This window comes from Camelus ferus, chromosome 26 (genome assembly GCF_009834535.1).
Source record: "Camelus ferus isolate YT-003-E chromosome 26, BCGSAC_Cfer_1.0, whole genome shotgun sequence".
In the NCBI taxonomy this organism is placed as follows: domain Eukaryota; kingdom Metazoa; phylum Chordata; class Mammalia; order Artiodactyla; family Camelidae; genus Camelus; species Camelus ferus.
In genome coordinates, this window is record NC_045721.1 from 18,401,096 (window position 1) to 18,416,686 (window position 15,591).

At 43.2% G+C, this 15,591-nt stretch overlaps 1 protein-coding gene across 9 annotated transcripts in view; it reads right to left on the reverse strand.

Moving 5' to 3' along the window:
* The window catches only part of STOX2 (storkhead box 2), a 175,586-nt gene that overhangs the window by 99,815 nt on the left and 60,180 nt on the right, over nt 1-15,591 (reverse strand). The gene's annotated exons all lie outside the window — the stretch shown is intronic.

Genomic DNA, 15,591 nt, shown 5'->3' on the forward strand with positions numbered 1-15,591 from the left:
ACAGTTTTTATTTTAGTATTTTTAAAATACCAAATTTACAACAAGAATACGTTGAATCTAAAAATGTAAGGACATTTTGATTTTCTGATCTATATCTCTAGTAAAGGAAAACTGGACATTTTTTTTGAATTGTATCTCTGGTATACCGAACACTCACTAAAGACCTAAATACCTGTAAGTGATCTGTGCTGTGCACAGAAAGCCCCCCTCAGACATTAAAATGCCCACGGTGACTTAGACTGAGGATGTGACAGATTAGAGAGAAACTGCACTACTGAAGTGAGTAAAAAAAAGGTTGATACAAGTGAAATATAAACATAAGCATTTAAATGGAAGAGGTAACAGGTCTTGTAGCCTAGAGCAGGTGACTCCTGCTCGGCATCAAAAAGCTGAATGCCTGTGGGGCCCAGTGTCGCTACCAGCAGGTAATCCTGACACTGTGGGTACTGTGGAGTTGGCTAGCTGAAATACAGAGCATCCAAAAACCGGGTTTAGGAAAAAAGAAAGACAAAACATCCAGGCACAGCTGGAGTGTATTCAAGAGCTGCATTCAGCAGTGCCCAGCCCAGCCTGGGCCAAGTGGGGAAGTTACTGGGATGGAGAACAGAGTCCGGGGGGGAGGGAGGGTACAGCTCAGTGGGAGAGTGCATGCCTAGCATGCATGAGGTCCTGGATTCAATCCCCAGTATCTCCATTTAAATAAATACATAAATAAATCTAATTATCCCCCCCAGAAAAAGAATATTTTAAAAATACATATACATATAAAAGAATAGAGTCCAGAGAAGGTACAAACAACCTGTGTCCATTAACAAATGGAAAAAGCCAACGTGAGGAAATTCTGACACGTGCTACAGAATGGATGCAACTTGAAGGTATCATGCGAAGCTAGACACAAAGAACAAATCTTGTATGATGCCTCTAAAATGAGGGACCTAGAGTAGTCAAATTCACAGAGACAGATACAGTACAGTCATGGCTGTCAGGACCCCGGGGAGGGGGAGGGCGCAGGGGAGGGGGAGTTAGTGTTTAAGGGGGACAGCATTTCAGTTTGGGAAGATGATAACGTCCTGGAGATGGATGGTGGTGACGACTGCACAGCAACATGAATGGACTTAATGCCACGGGACTGCACAACAATAATAAAAATATTCAATGTTATGTACATCATACAAACTTTTAAAAATACAAAGAATAGAGTCCAAGAAGCAAAGGCACCATCAGGGTGGCTTCGTGTGGACGGCGTGGAGGACAAGCTGTTGCCAGCTGGTCGTTTTCCATGCACGCACTGGGTGCGCACACCCTCTCCTTTTTTATCTTTGAAAACAAAGGCCAGTATCAGGTAGACTGAGAAAGAATATAAAACAAGCTCAAAAGTAAACTGGCAGGGTCCGATTCCACCCAGGCATTACTGGAAAATAATTCCTTCAAGGATACATTTCAATTTGTCAGGATTGAAAGAATTTTTTTCTAAGATTTTTTTTTTTTTAAGTTTACAGATACCGAAGTTTTTCCTCTTTAAAGTGTATGTTAACAAACATGTTAAAATTAAATTGTGGTATAGCACAGGGAACTAAATTCAGTATCTTACAGTAACTTATGGTGAAAAAGAATATGAAAGCACATATACGTATGTTCCTATATGGCTGAAGCATTGTGCTGTACACCAGAAATTGACACAACATTATAAACTGACTATTTCAATAACAAATATTTAAAATAAATACATAAAATAAACTTAAGTAATTGCATGCAAAATAAATCCGAGATATAAAATCGACAAAAAAAAAACCCCTAAATTTTGGTGATGTCTGCACAGTGATATAAATTTGTAAAAACACACAGAACACTTACAAATGGTTGGATTTTATGGTATTCAATTATACCTCAATAATGCTGTTAAAAAAAAAAAAAAAGAACCCAGCCAGGTAGTGGAAGATAATGTGGAAAACTTAAAGACCGAAGCTAGAAACCCAAGCAGGAGGTGACTGCCACTGTGCAACTGACATGATGCAAGTCAGAATTTGATTTCTTTCCTCAGATCCATTAGTAGCTACAGAATAATAAATAATGCCTTATGTTTGCACAGGACTCTACAGTTTATTGAGTCTCATAAGGTCTGAGGTCAGCCAGGTAGGAGTTTATCATAATTAAAAATGAAAAAACAAAGGTGCAAAGGCAGTAACTGATTTGCCCCAAGTCATACAAAGGTTGAGGAACCAGAATTCCTCTCTTGAGATCCTCAGTCTAGGATTTTTTTCTGCCCCGTCCTGCTGCCTCCATAACTATGGATGTGGGCAGTTCCTAGATTTGGCATTATTTGTTCATGCTTTTGGGGAGTCTGAATGAAGTTCACAGAAATCTTTACATTGCTAGGGTAGCCTCCCAATTTCTAAGTTCTTGATAAGTTTTTCTAAACATACGTGCATGTAAAAGAGAAGACAAAATTCTTTGGATGATTTCAAATGACTCCCTCAACTGGTTTATATAGACGGTGCATGAGTTTAGAGTTAAGTCCACATGCCTCCTTCAGACTAATCAATCTTGAAAGTCTTCTTTTCTCAATTCTGTTTGCAGGTCACCACAGACCCGCTTCCCAAGCTAGTGAAAAACCACACTATAACACAGATGGATTCTAAAGGATGGATTTTTTTTTGAACACGTGTTTTCCTGTAATCTAAAGAAATATTATACATGAACAATTAAAATCATACATGAAAAAAGAAGCAAAGCTCCAAGAGTTTTCTGTTCTGTCAAATTACAGTAATTTTTGTAAAGGGCCCGAGATAGTTAAATTCCTGACTCTGTTTAAGAATAATTACTTTAACTCCCAGCAAATTATCGGACTTTTACGTGATACCATTTAATAATCACTAATAACATTTTAACTTTAATATAGAATAAAAATACACAGATGAGAGTAATGATTTCTACTAAGTCCATTTGAAAGATTTTTTTTAAAACTTTCCTTCAATATTTCAAAATTTAAGTAATCAGGCTTATGTGTAATAATCTTCAATCTTCCTATTATTGTTCATTTGATATTTCAAAGATGCTATGAAACTTCTATTTCAAAAGCAGCTTGTAAGCTATTACCTAACAATCATTTGCAGTAGCTTTCATTAGTTACCATGTTACTTATTATTCAACTAGGACATTTTTTAAAGTAAAAAAAGATGCTATTAATTACACTAGGACAAAACTCTTAACCAGAACCCTCCTGGCCAATCAGAAACATATGGTCACTCTACCTCTAGTGGAAAAGGCTAATCAAAAGTATTAAGTTTTGCTTTAAAAAAGGAACAAATAAATCTAAGTGAGGAGAAAAGAAAAATTACCAGTAAGATCAGACATTTTAAAATGTAAAATAGTAGAATTTGGAAGTGTCTCTACCTTTCTCTTTCTCCTGATGAAAGGGGTGGAGACTCAAACATCAGTGGCAGAAGTTTAATTTTTGGCAAGATATATATTGCATTGGCTCTGCTATGACCCCATTTACCAACACCAAAAATCGGCTCAGGAAATTGTATATGGTGGCAAACTGCTTCCTGGAAGAAGATACACAATACAGCATAACCTGCGTTACCCAGACTTCCCCCCACCTTGTTTTCCCATTTCCCACAAATCCTAGAAATGGGAAAAGGTCAAACCCAAATAATAAGCTATGAGAAAGACACAGAAGGCAATAAAGGAAAGAGAAAGTTGAACCCAGACACCTGATGAAGACGCAGTTTTGTGACACCGTTTTCTTCCAAAATCTTGAGGGAAGCTGATTTCCAGAGAATATCTGATCTGGTTTCCTGGCTCCAGACAACTTGTGTTTAAGTATCTCCAAGTTCTTGGAGGTAAGCCTTCCACAGACTTTTCCAGAGCCAGTACACATTTGCTAGACCTGAGATTATTGAAGTTTCAGGCCTAAGGGAATCCATCCATGTTTGGTACTGACAAATGAACGTCTTCATGGAGCCATCACCCATACGCTAATGAAGAGGCGGCATTGCAAGTGGGGTATTTTCCATTGAGACCCTGTAACACTTGAAATATAACGGGCTGAGATGAGAGCTCAGACGTCATAAGTATGCATCGGTTATGAGAACATCCAGTTTGCTGTTACATGCCATGACAGACTATTACAATCACCGCTACAATCTCAACAACTAAAACGTCAACGTTTAAGAGAAAGTGATTTTATGCACTTGCCAGAGTTCACAAATGACCAAGTTCAAGAGCCGCAGCACTGCACTGCACCCATGAGATCAGGGCCAACGGTTCCTTCCAGCTGGGTGCAGCTGCAGGTTTCCAGGAGGTGGCTCGCGGGTGGGCCGACGACAGGCAGACAACAGAAAGGAGGGGAGAGGCCTTGAGCCACATTGGAGGGACACAGTTCCCCTCCTCCCCGCCCCCAGAATTTTGCTAAGGCAAGGATTTCCCTGCCAGGATGCTGCTAAGGCAGGATGGTTTAGGAGTTCAACGTGAACCCTCTGGAACACATCTGTGAGTGAGTGTCTGAATCCCAGCATCTCCTCGTCCCAGCTGGACAACCTCAGACACGCCCTATAAACGCTCTATTCCTCTGTTCTTCCTCTGTGACACGGGGAAAACTAAAGTGCCAATTTTTCCAGGGTTGTTCTGAGGATTAAATGAAATGTGTGCCTGGCAATTAGTTAGTGCTCAGTAAACGTTCATTTAATTCATTTTAATTAACACCCTATACCGGGTCCAGGGCTGAACACACTGACAACTTTTTCTGACTGTTAGGTCAGGTGGATCCCCCCCGGAAAACTCAGAAAGTTCTTTATTATGCTACGTTAAATCATCTAAGTATCCTCTTTCTCTCTTAGTCTCATTTTCTATTCTCTCAGTAATTACCCTGATATTTCAACCAGCATTACTGAACTTAAAAAAAAAAATCTAAAATTAATCACTATTTCCGTATTGTCCCAAACAACACAAAGCCCCGAGAATGTCTCAATTCCGTACAGATATCAGCTCCCAGGTAACTGATGTCCACTTTCCTTCCTTCCTTATTCCCTTCTTTCTTTCTCCCTGTCCTCTCTTCCCTCCCCCTCCCTCTGTCTTCCTTTTACTGTTTTAAATACTCAAATCTTGCTGCAATTTATGTTTACCGGTTTCCTTGCTCAGTAGGAACAGGCCAGTCGCCCTGGGTCTGAGCTGCTAGCTTACTGGTACTGAAAGGTGGATGGAGCTGGATTTGTGTTTTATGAGATGGAAGAGCCAAGAAACGCTATGAAATATTTCACCTGGAAATTCATAGCGTTTTTTTTTTTTAAATCCGGAGGCTTTTCAGGATATATGGTCTGCTATATTGCTGGAAATGAGAGCAAGCAGCTCACTTTTCCTTTTTTTTTTTTTTTTTTTTGGTCTCTAAACAGGAAGAATATCTTAGTAAGTATAAAATCTGAGTTTTTCACCCCAAAGAAGGAAAAATAGAGAACACTAAAAGAAACACACACACATTCATGAAACCAAAGTTCCCAGTACGTCCTTTACCATTTTTCACAATCGGTCATACGTGACATGGTGATGCCCCCCCTCCTTTCTCTCCCTCTCCCTCCCTCCCTCATCAGTGGGCTGAGGGCCACTCAGAGACCTGCTGGGAGGACACTCCCTAAGAGGCAGCCCGGGGGGAGGCCCGGGGAGGTGGGCTGGGGTGATGGAAGGCACACCAAGCCAGTCACAGGCTTCTGAAACTCACATCTCGCTTCTACTATTACCTTCCTCTGAAGGGGGAGTGTAGCTCAGTGGTAGGGCGCATGCTTAGCATGCACAAGGTCCTGGGTTCAACCCTCAGTACCTCCGTTAAAGAATAATAATAAAATAAATAAACCTAATTACCTCCCCCTCCAAAACAAACAAACAAAAAATTAAATTAAACTTCCTCTGGCACCTTGAGCAGGTGTCACGGAACGTCTCTCAGCCTGTGTTATTTCACCCACCAACCTCAAGGAGGTTCTGGAGGAGATTACAGCCCTGGTGCAGAACAATGAATGGGGAGGAAGAACGCCAGAAGGGAAGCTCTGTGTCAGCCTTAATGATTCCTAACAGTCAAGTCACAAAACCTCTACAAGCCTCACCTTTAGAAAAGGTGACCATTGCATTCGACAGAAGCCGTGTCCCTTTTCTGGTTCAAACACCACAGCGTGCTATTATAAAAGATAATAAATATGCATGCACTTTGAAGTCCCTGTAAAGCACTCTCACTGTTATAGAAAAGAGTTGATTAGGGCCAGGGTAATAATAAATACATGGTAAGTCATTTTTTCTGTTTCTTTGTGACTTTGAGATAATAATAGAGCAAGTCACAGTAAAATTTTGCTTTGGAACAACAGGAATAGTAAAAAGAAATTCTTGGGAACTCAGAATTGTAAGTTTGACACTATTGGCTATGCCAGTTTAATGCTAAACACCCAATTTGAAGTCAGACCTCAGTTAAAGTCCTGTCTCAGCCTCTTAGTACATCTGTGTCCCTGGACAAATTGTTTAACCTCTGTAAGCCTCAGTCTTCTCAGCTTTAAAATGAGAACAGTGAAAATACATAGTGGTCAGTTTAAGTAAGATAATATATGTAAAGTTCTTGCCTCAGCCTTACACCCCAGAAGTCCCTGCCATCAAAAATGAGCAAATGGGATAAAACTTAGTAAAGTCAAGGATTTTCACTATTGATTTGATTAAACTTATTTGGGGAGAAAAGCTGGTTTTACTTCCCAAAGAGTAAAGAAAAATACAAATAGCAACCCAGTATCTGCTAGGCAAAAAAGGGATTAAGATCATGGGGCCGGCCCACCACGCAGCACACCTCTCCCATCCCTTTGGCACAACTCTTGGCCACCCTCCACTCCAGAGCAGATTTGGAAACCACTAGAGTTGCAAAGAGAAAATGAGTAAAATGTCAGTAAGAACTGTTACAGTCAGGGAAGCATCACATTGTCGAAAGCACAACACTCAGAGCCCCCGTTAGACGGGGTCCTTAAACTCGGAGGGGTTTTCATCTCAGATTACACAGTGGCGCAGTCCCACGGTCTCTGCACCTCCTAAGAGGTAGGGCCTCCAACCCTTCCGAGTCCTACTCAGGCCTCCGATGGTGAGCACGCACACATCCGGCCCCTCCCAGAGACCATCTACACTGCATGCATCCACCCTGGTTCCTGGGCCCACATGGTCAGTCTGCCTGGTTTTCTATTTCTTCCTCAGTCTCTGATTCTTGGCCAGATCTCCCAACTCTGAAGTCCCCTCTGTGTTGACGCGTGTTTCTAACCGTCTTCCCTTCACCGTGTGCGAGTCCTGCCCACACTTCCCTCCAACTCCGACTTTAGCCTTCCTGTGGTCAACCTCGGCACCAACACTGGTCCTACCTCAGCTCCGACGTGACCTAACATATGGCAGAAGGAGGGCAGGCACAAAATCAGGAGGCATAAAATACAACATCCAAATATACAGGCAAAGGGTAAAGGCACTAGAAGGGTTGAGGACAGGGATAAATTTAAATCAATGTGGCCTTTCTTCTGTAAGAGGAGGGTGGGAATTTCAATTCTGGGTTGGGAAAGCTGAAAGGAAGCAGTTGGCATATTTTTATCCAACTATGAAGACTTAAAGGAAGAGGAAGGAAAGGAGAGGGAGATTAGCAGGTCAAGAGGATGAGACTACCCCTGGGATATGGAGCTTGTGCAAAGGTCCTGAGGTCAAGAGTGAACAGAAAGGGGGTGGAGAAAGCAGAAGTGAGCCAGTGACCCTGGACTCAGGCTGAGCCCGGCAGGTGCCCCTGCAGACTTCATGCAAGTCCCCAGCCAGGGCCCTTCAGTGCCAAGGTCTTCTGATTCTAAGTTGCTGCAACAATGGAAAAAGGAAAGTCCACCTTCCCAAAAGGCTCCAGCCCATCAAACTTTGCTAACTTAATGTTTTCATTCTTAATGTTCTGTTTGTTTGTTTAAGGGGAGGATTCGTATTAGTTTCGCAGGGGCTGCCATGAGGAACTGTCTCACTGTTCCTGAGGCTAGAAGTCCAAGATCAAGGTGAGGGCTGGGAGGAGGAATCTGTTCCCGGCCTCACTCCGAGCTTCCACTGGTTCCCTGGCCGCCTCTGGCATTCCTTGGCTTCTGCTGCATTGCCCCTACCTCCACGTGGTGTTCCCCCTATGTGCATATCTGTGTCCAAATGTCCCCCTTTTACAAGAACACCAATCATATTGGATTCGGGGCCACTCTACTCAGGTATGACCTCATCGTAACAAATTGCACCAGCAACAACTCTATTTCCAAACAAGGTCATGCTCTGAGGTCCTGGCGGCTAGGACTTCAACACAGGAATTTGGGGAGACACAACTCAACCCACAACCATGTTGTTGATGACAATTCTTTGACTTCTTCAAACTCCTAAACCAAAGCTGGATTCATTAAGGAAAAAAATAAATAAATAAACCAAGCGAGATGGCCGAATAATGCTTCAAGAACTTCTCAGGCAGCTTATAAAAGCACAGCTTCCCTTTGGGGGAAACCTGTGCATATCAGGAAAGAAGCCGACTTGTTTCCTGTGTTCCAGAGAAAAGGGAAGTATGTGCCCCCTTCCCTCGTCCAAAGCTGACGTAGCTCCAGGAATAAGGGGCAAATTAGCTCTGCCTCGTGGCCACTGGCATAGTTGTGGCAAAATAACCGTGACCTTCTCCTTTTCCATGGTGACAAGTGTCTTTAATACACTGACACTCAGCTTGAAAGGATGCAAAGACAACAGCTGCAATGTCTTTGGAAACTATCACATTAATATTTACTAGTTTAGGTAGAAAGGAGAATTAAAACAGTCCAAAGTCAAGTGACTATCTAGTAAATTCCTCAGTGATTATAAAGTCGTGGCAGGTTTTTAATCAGTGATATTGACACTTTTTAGCCCCTTTCTCTATCTTCATTGACCTAAAATACTCACCATTCTTAACTGAATTCGTTTCTCCCTTGAAAGGAAAAATATATTTGAAATAAAATGGTCATGCAATCTTTACAACAGATTTTTTAAACAGGTTATAGGATATTTGACAACATTATGGAATCACTGCTAATTTATTCAGGTTATTAATAGTATTGCGGGTTTTTTTTTTAAGTGTCCATCTTTTGGAGATGCATACTGACATATTTACGGGTGAAATATGATGTCTGGGTTTGCTTCAAAATAATCTGGGCTGCGAGAGTAGGTAGGGATACAGCTGAAACACGATGAACCATAAATTGAAGACTGCTGAAGCTGGCTATCGGGTTTGTGTTTCTCTACTTGTCTACACATTAGAAATTGGGCCTGATAAAAGGGAAAACAGTAGCAGCTATATAAAGCGGTCTAAGGTTTTGAAATCTCCAACAGCACGCACTCCTTGGGAAACTTCCCTCCTGCGTGTGGAGGTGAAAAATACCACTACATCCTACTCTGAAATAAGTGACCGAAACCACTGGAACAGGAGTTAGGAAACTAGGGTTCCAGCCTGGCTTTTGCCACCTACTGGCTTTGTGACCTTAAGCAAGTCTTTTGACTTCTGTGGGCTTCGTGGCTTCATTTCCAAAGCAAATGCATTAGACCAGAAGTTTCCCAAGGTCTCTTCCAGCTACAAAATTCTATGAAATATGAAGCCCCCTTCAAAATAAGTAGCAAGATATGTCAGACAAGCAGTTTAAAGGGCAACTCAGGCGGAGTAAATCCTAACAGCTGCTGAAACTCTGCAGCACACTTGTCCAACCACGAGGATGAAGCATTCAACCTAAATGTTGGGAGGAAGCTATTTTTGTGACACTGGCCAAGGTCTTGGCTTTGTTCCTCTTTATGCAGCCATAGGTACACTCCAGAACTGGGATGGAATGAATTGATGGAATTTCATTGAATTAGGTTTCGCTGAACTCTTCCCTTCCAATCGCCCAGGATTAACTGACTCACTGGGAAATGAGAAAGTTTTATGTCTGGGAAATGCCCTGTTTTCTTTTTTATAATTGCTAGGGGGAAAAAAAAGTGGGAACCCGGCACTCAGGAACCCATAAAGACCGATGTGAATGGGGAGGAAAGGGTCAAGGAACAGAAAACGCCACCCACAGAAAAACAAAGCCAGGTCTAAGGCGGATCAAGGGAATGGCATTTCATCCCAGGGATTCCGTTTCCCAAACTCCACTTGGAGGTTCTCGTAAAGAGAGAACAGACTGGAACCTGTTTTAGAACAAACATTTTTTCTGCAATTTTTCAGAACAGTGAGTTGGGCATTTATGTACATTAAATCTGAAGTCCTAATATCTTTCACTTACCCAGACTTCTCACGTGGCACTGTTGGTCAGAAAGCATAGTATAGATTGGTACTTCAGCTGGGGCCCTCGTTGCATGTAATTAATTCAGTTCTAGGTCAGTTCAAGTTCAAACCAGTTATAAATAAGTTATTTTAAAGTTGTTCGTTCAAATTAAGTTTCACCTCTCGAACGGAGACCCCTAAAGATATCTCAATCTATGATCATTTTGGTCATTATCCGCCCGTGTTACGAAACTACACGGATGACGGCTCATGCGCCAGAGAGAGAATGCAATCAGATGGGAAATTTAAATCGTGGTTGAAATAGGCTTGAATGGGGATGAGATTAACATAATGAAACACAAAACACTACTCTTTCTGAATATTTCTGACTAGACGTCCTCTTACATAGCGATTGCAGTATTTTTATTAGCTTTTTCTATGCACTCAAGGAGTAACTCATGTTGAATTCCAGTTCAAAAACAAAAAACAAAAAACACTTTGTATCTGTTCATCCCAAACTCCTAATTTATCCCTCCCCGGCCCTTTCCCCTTGGGTAACCCTAGTTTGTTTTCTATGTCTGTGAGTCTATTTTTGGTTTGTAAATAAAATTGGTATCATTTTTTTAAGATTCCATATGTCACGGATATCATATGATATTTGTCTTTCTCTCAGTGACTTAACTTCACTTAGTAAGATCATCTCTAGGGATTAACAGATACACATTACTACAGATAAAACAGATAAACAAGGACCTACTGTAAGCACAGGGAACTATATTCAATTTCTTATAATAACATATAATGGAAAAGAATCTGAAAAAAATATATATACAGACTAGAAATTCTCCAGAAGCATTCTGTGGAGTCAGCCACTGTACTGCACCTACTTTCGATGTACTGGCTCCAGCAGGAAGGTGTGTGGATGGTGGGTGCAGAGTCCACAGAGGTGGGGAAGGTGGGACGGTGAGAAGGAGTGGGGACAGCGGCTATTTTAGGGGGTTCTGTGGGCAAAGGGTCAGTGGAAGCTGGGCTGAGGCTGTGTGAGGTCACTGTATCTAATTTACACCAGCGCCTCCCCCATCCACACATGCATCCTTCAAAAACTAGAATAATGGCACATACAGTTTGAGGGAGAGTTATGACGCTTTATCTTTTGTAGAAACAGGCTGTGAGCACCTGAAGTTGATCTGTAAGTACCACGTCCTTTCATCACTCGGGTTATTTTTTTTAACGACAGATACCATTATGCAGATTTCATCACAGCTTCGAGCTCAAAAAAGAAAAAATCTAACAGTGAGTAAAGAACAGTGCCAGAGAATGGGGCTTTCACTGTAATTCTTTGGGGAGAAGAAAAACAAAGCAAAACAAACAAACAAAAAAACTCGGTTTACCCCTTACGGGCTTTGCTTTGTGGTCCTAATCTCAATACAAAGGTTAGGATTAAAAACACTGGCATTAAAATTGCCTGCAGTTTCTGCTTTGAAGTCTGATGATGACAATAGCTGAAAATCTTCGGCAACTTTTGAGAAGGCAGAGTCCTTCCAAAGGCTTTGAGATGTTAAATACTAAACTGAAGAAGTCGTTATAGAGGGAGATTTTTCATAAAAGGTGCACAACGTGCTTTTTAAATTCACACCCATTCCTTTTTCTTTAACGCCAAGATTTGAGGATACGCTCTCGATGTGCTATTGTCTGCAACTCAAATTCAAAATCAAAATGAGGCACCAAATTCCTGGATTAAGCGCAAGAACCGACTCAGAATAATCGGTCCTTACGAAGTGACAAATACAGCTAATTTTGGAGTTGCTCTCACTTTTTATTGGGCAAACCCTCCAATGAAGATCTAAAAGATAGTCTTTCTCCCCCCTCAAAAAAACCATCCCAGAATGTTAATGTCTCCAGCAAGGCCTGGCCTTGGCAAAGTTATATGAAAGGAGCTTGGACTGGACAGCTTTCTAGGGAACCAGCTCTCCCGGGTGCAAATCGCAGCTCTCCCCTGTTAGCAGGTGGCCTTGGATGGCTTCCCATGCTGCCTGCATCTCAGCTCCCTCGTCTAATGCATTCAAGTCAACATTCTTAACTCAAAATGCTGTACACCAGAAACTGACACAACATTGTAAACTAACTATGCTTCAATTAAAAATTGTTTAAATAAATTTAAAGCTTAAAAAAGAAAAAATACTGTTGTCAGGACTTAGTAAAGTAAATTATGTGAAAGTATGTGAACAGTGTGGCATCAAGTAGGTGCTTAGAACTTTTAATAGAGTTTAAAAAAAGAAAAAAAGCCTTTATCCTCAACCAGAAGCTCAAAGCTTCCTGGTGCCCATAGAATGCACAACAATATCCCAACCAAAGTACAGGCTTTGTTTCCATCTTTCATCCACACTAATCTTTATATATTTTGACCCATTCATTCTTTCCATCAGTGAATTAACCTAAAGCCTATTTTCGAGCTCACATACTGATGAGTGTTCATGTTTCCCCCACTCTGAAACATTTTAGCAGAACCTTTCCCTAAACAATGCTCAAGCCTAGGGCTTCTCAAACTGTAATCTTTGGGACCGTGTGAAAACGCAGATCCCGTAGGTCTGGGATGGGGTCTGAGGTTCTCCATTTCTCTTAAACTCCCAGAAAAGGCTGACGTGCTGGGCCAAGGATCATACTAGTAGGGTCCTAGTTCAGGGGTAACAGGAATCAAAGGCCCATAAACTTCTGAGCTAAAAGAGAACTTAGAGACAGGTTTTTATCCCAAAGATGGAAAATTAGTCAAATTCAGCTCACACATAAGGTCTTGGGTTTTTGTTGCTGTTGTTGTTGTTTAGTCCTCATAATGTTTTTAGAAATGGGGACATTTTTACAGATTTACAGCATCCAAAAAAAATTAAAGATATTGTAAAAAAAAAAAAAAAAGTGTGATAAACAGAAACCTCCATTAAATAGAGCTGCGTGACCAGCAGGGGGAGCTCTCACGCCCTGCGAAGACCGTCCAGCCCAACGGGAAGGAGAAAGACTCTTCCTTCCCCGCAAGGACTCAGCCAATGAAAAGCCAGTTGTGGACTCTGTTTCCTGAAACCTTCCCAACTTCCATTTCTTCTTCATAGAAGTTTTCTCCTTCCCTTGCTCTGTGGGGCCATGCACGTGGCTCCCTGTGGCTGCAGACAAACCTGGAACTGCAATTCTCTGCTGATCCCCAATAAACCCATCTTTGCTGGAGAACTATCTGGCTGTCTGTTTGTTTCAGTTCAACAATAGCACAGCCTAAGGCCTTTATTCCTGGATGGAGCTGAGTCGTAATACGAGGGTAGACCCCACATCTCCATGGTCCTTACCCCACACGGAGCCGAATGTGTATCATGGGGCACGCACTGTCAGCTTTTCTCACCCTGAGGTCTAGTTCTCAATTCCTGAGTCACAATAGTACCCAGAGGGCCATCAGTTTCAAGACACAATGGCCAAGACTGTCCCGTTGGCCCACCTCACTCACTGACATCACCTACCCGGCAACCCCGATCGTCCCCACTCACTCTGCAGACAAGAGTGAGGGCACAGCAGGGTCACAGCTGGTCAGACCACAGGCGGGCAGCCGAGAGAAGGGGGCTTGGGTCCCCTGCCGGGCAGGCGGCCAGAGGGGTGGCCTCTGTGCGGGGGAGGGGGGCTTTTAGCACCTCTCAAATCACTTCGGTTGACAGCCTCTCCTCCGGGCCCCGCTTAATGTGACTACTTTTCATTTTTAGAAACCCCTTCTCTGGTGGAGCTCCCTTTCTGGTTATGAACACTATAAACAAGGGACACCGAGAAGGCTATTAGTCATCCCCGCCCTGCTCAGAGCCAGAGCTGGCACTGTCCCCAGAGGGAACCACACCCAGGCTCCCTGACACCCCTGGAAGGCCAGCATGCACAGCCTTTGCAGGCGTGTTTGGGAAGCTGCCAGGAGACTGGGGCCTGGCCAAGTCGGGGGTAATGACTCCGACTGCTTGGAGTCTCCCCTCCAAGTTCAAACGACAGACACGATCTCTCTCAAAAAGAAGTCTGTGTGTCAGGGACAGGGTTCAGGTGTCCCCAAGAAACAGAACTTGGGTCCACAGGAGATCTGGACCTCTTGGGGAGCACGTGGGGGTTCAAGGCGCCTATCAGCAAAATCTTCCTGTAAAACGCCAGCTGGCTTGGGGTCCCTGGGTCAATACCATCCAAAGAATTGATGTAAAGACTACAATGAGCAAAATGCCATCGCTCTCAAGAGCAGGTTTTAAGTTGACCTTCCGCTTCCTCCCTCTTTTGACAAAATACACACTGTCTCTCAAGTTTCTCAGAGGGCTTTGCAAAGAGGCACCAGCGACCGCTGCGGGAAAGGCAAGTAAAGAGCCAGCGATGCGGGTGCGGAGGCCAGGCTCCCAGAGCACGTGAGGGAGGACTCCCCAGGGCGCACAGCCCCGGGGTACCCAGTCCCCAGCTCTTCTCCCCAAAAGGGGACCTGGCCTGGGGCACACGCAGAGACACCCTAGAAAAGCGATTCGACATCAGTAAGTGCAATCACAGAGGAGAAGAGAACCCACTGCCCCTTCCTCCTGCCCCGTCTTCTAAGGCCCTGACCGTGGTACCCACCACCACCTGCCTGAGATGAAAGCCTGTAGGAGGCACGGGGGGAAAGAGAAAGAAGGGAAGAACCTCCGTTTCTTAGAGAGAAATAAATATGCAAAAGCATTGGAGCTGTTTCCCCACTATCTCATCACCTCAGGCCCCTGGTGACGGGCTTTTCTGACGCCCCCTGGGGCAGAACGTTGGCCAGTGAATGAGGCAGCAGGGAGCCACTCCCAGCCTGAGGAACGGGAGCTCATGAGATGTATGTGAGTCTGTTCTTGAGGGTGCACAGAAGCCAAAGGTTTCCCGCAACATGCAAATGTAATTATCCTCGAAAACCATGCAATATATGTAGTTTCTGAGCATATATGCGCACAGTTCTACAAATATAGAGAAAAAGGCAGTAGAAAGGCTCTGTACAATCACTTAAAATAATAAGTACGTTTTAAAACACTCAAAACAGCGATACAAGCTCATTCGAAACCTCCAGTCCTCCTGAGACTCTCTGAGCTTTCCAGGAGTCAATTCGAGATCGCAGCTGCTTCAGGAGAATTCTGTGAATTCAAGCTCTGGCCACATGGCTCTCCCCGTCTCTAAGAGACAGTACACACAAAAGACTTTCTTATTCAGTTCTGACAGCAGGGAGGGTTAGGTTTGAAGAGAAGGGCAGGCACCCCCCACCTCCAAAAAGAAAATGACTTGCAAAAAGCTCACTCTTCCCAGGGGATGAAGACTTTCCCACAATGTCA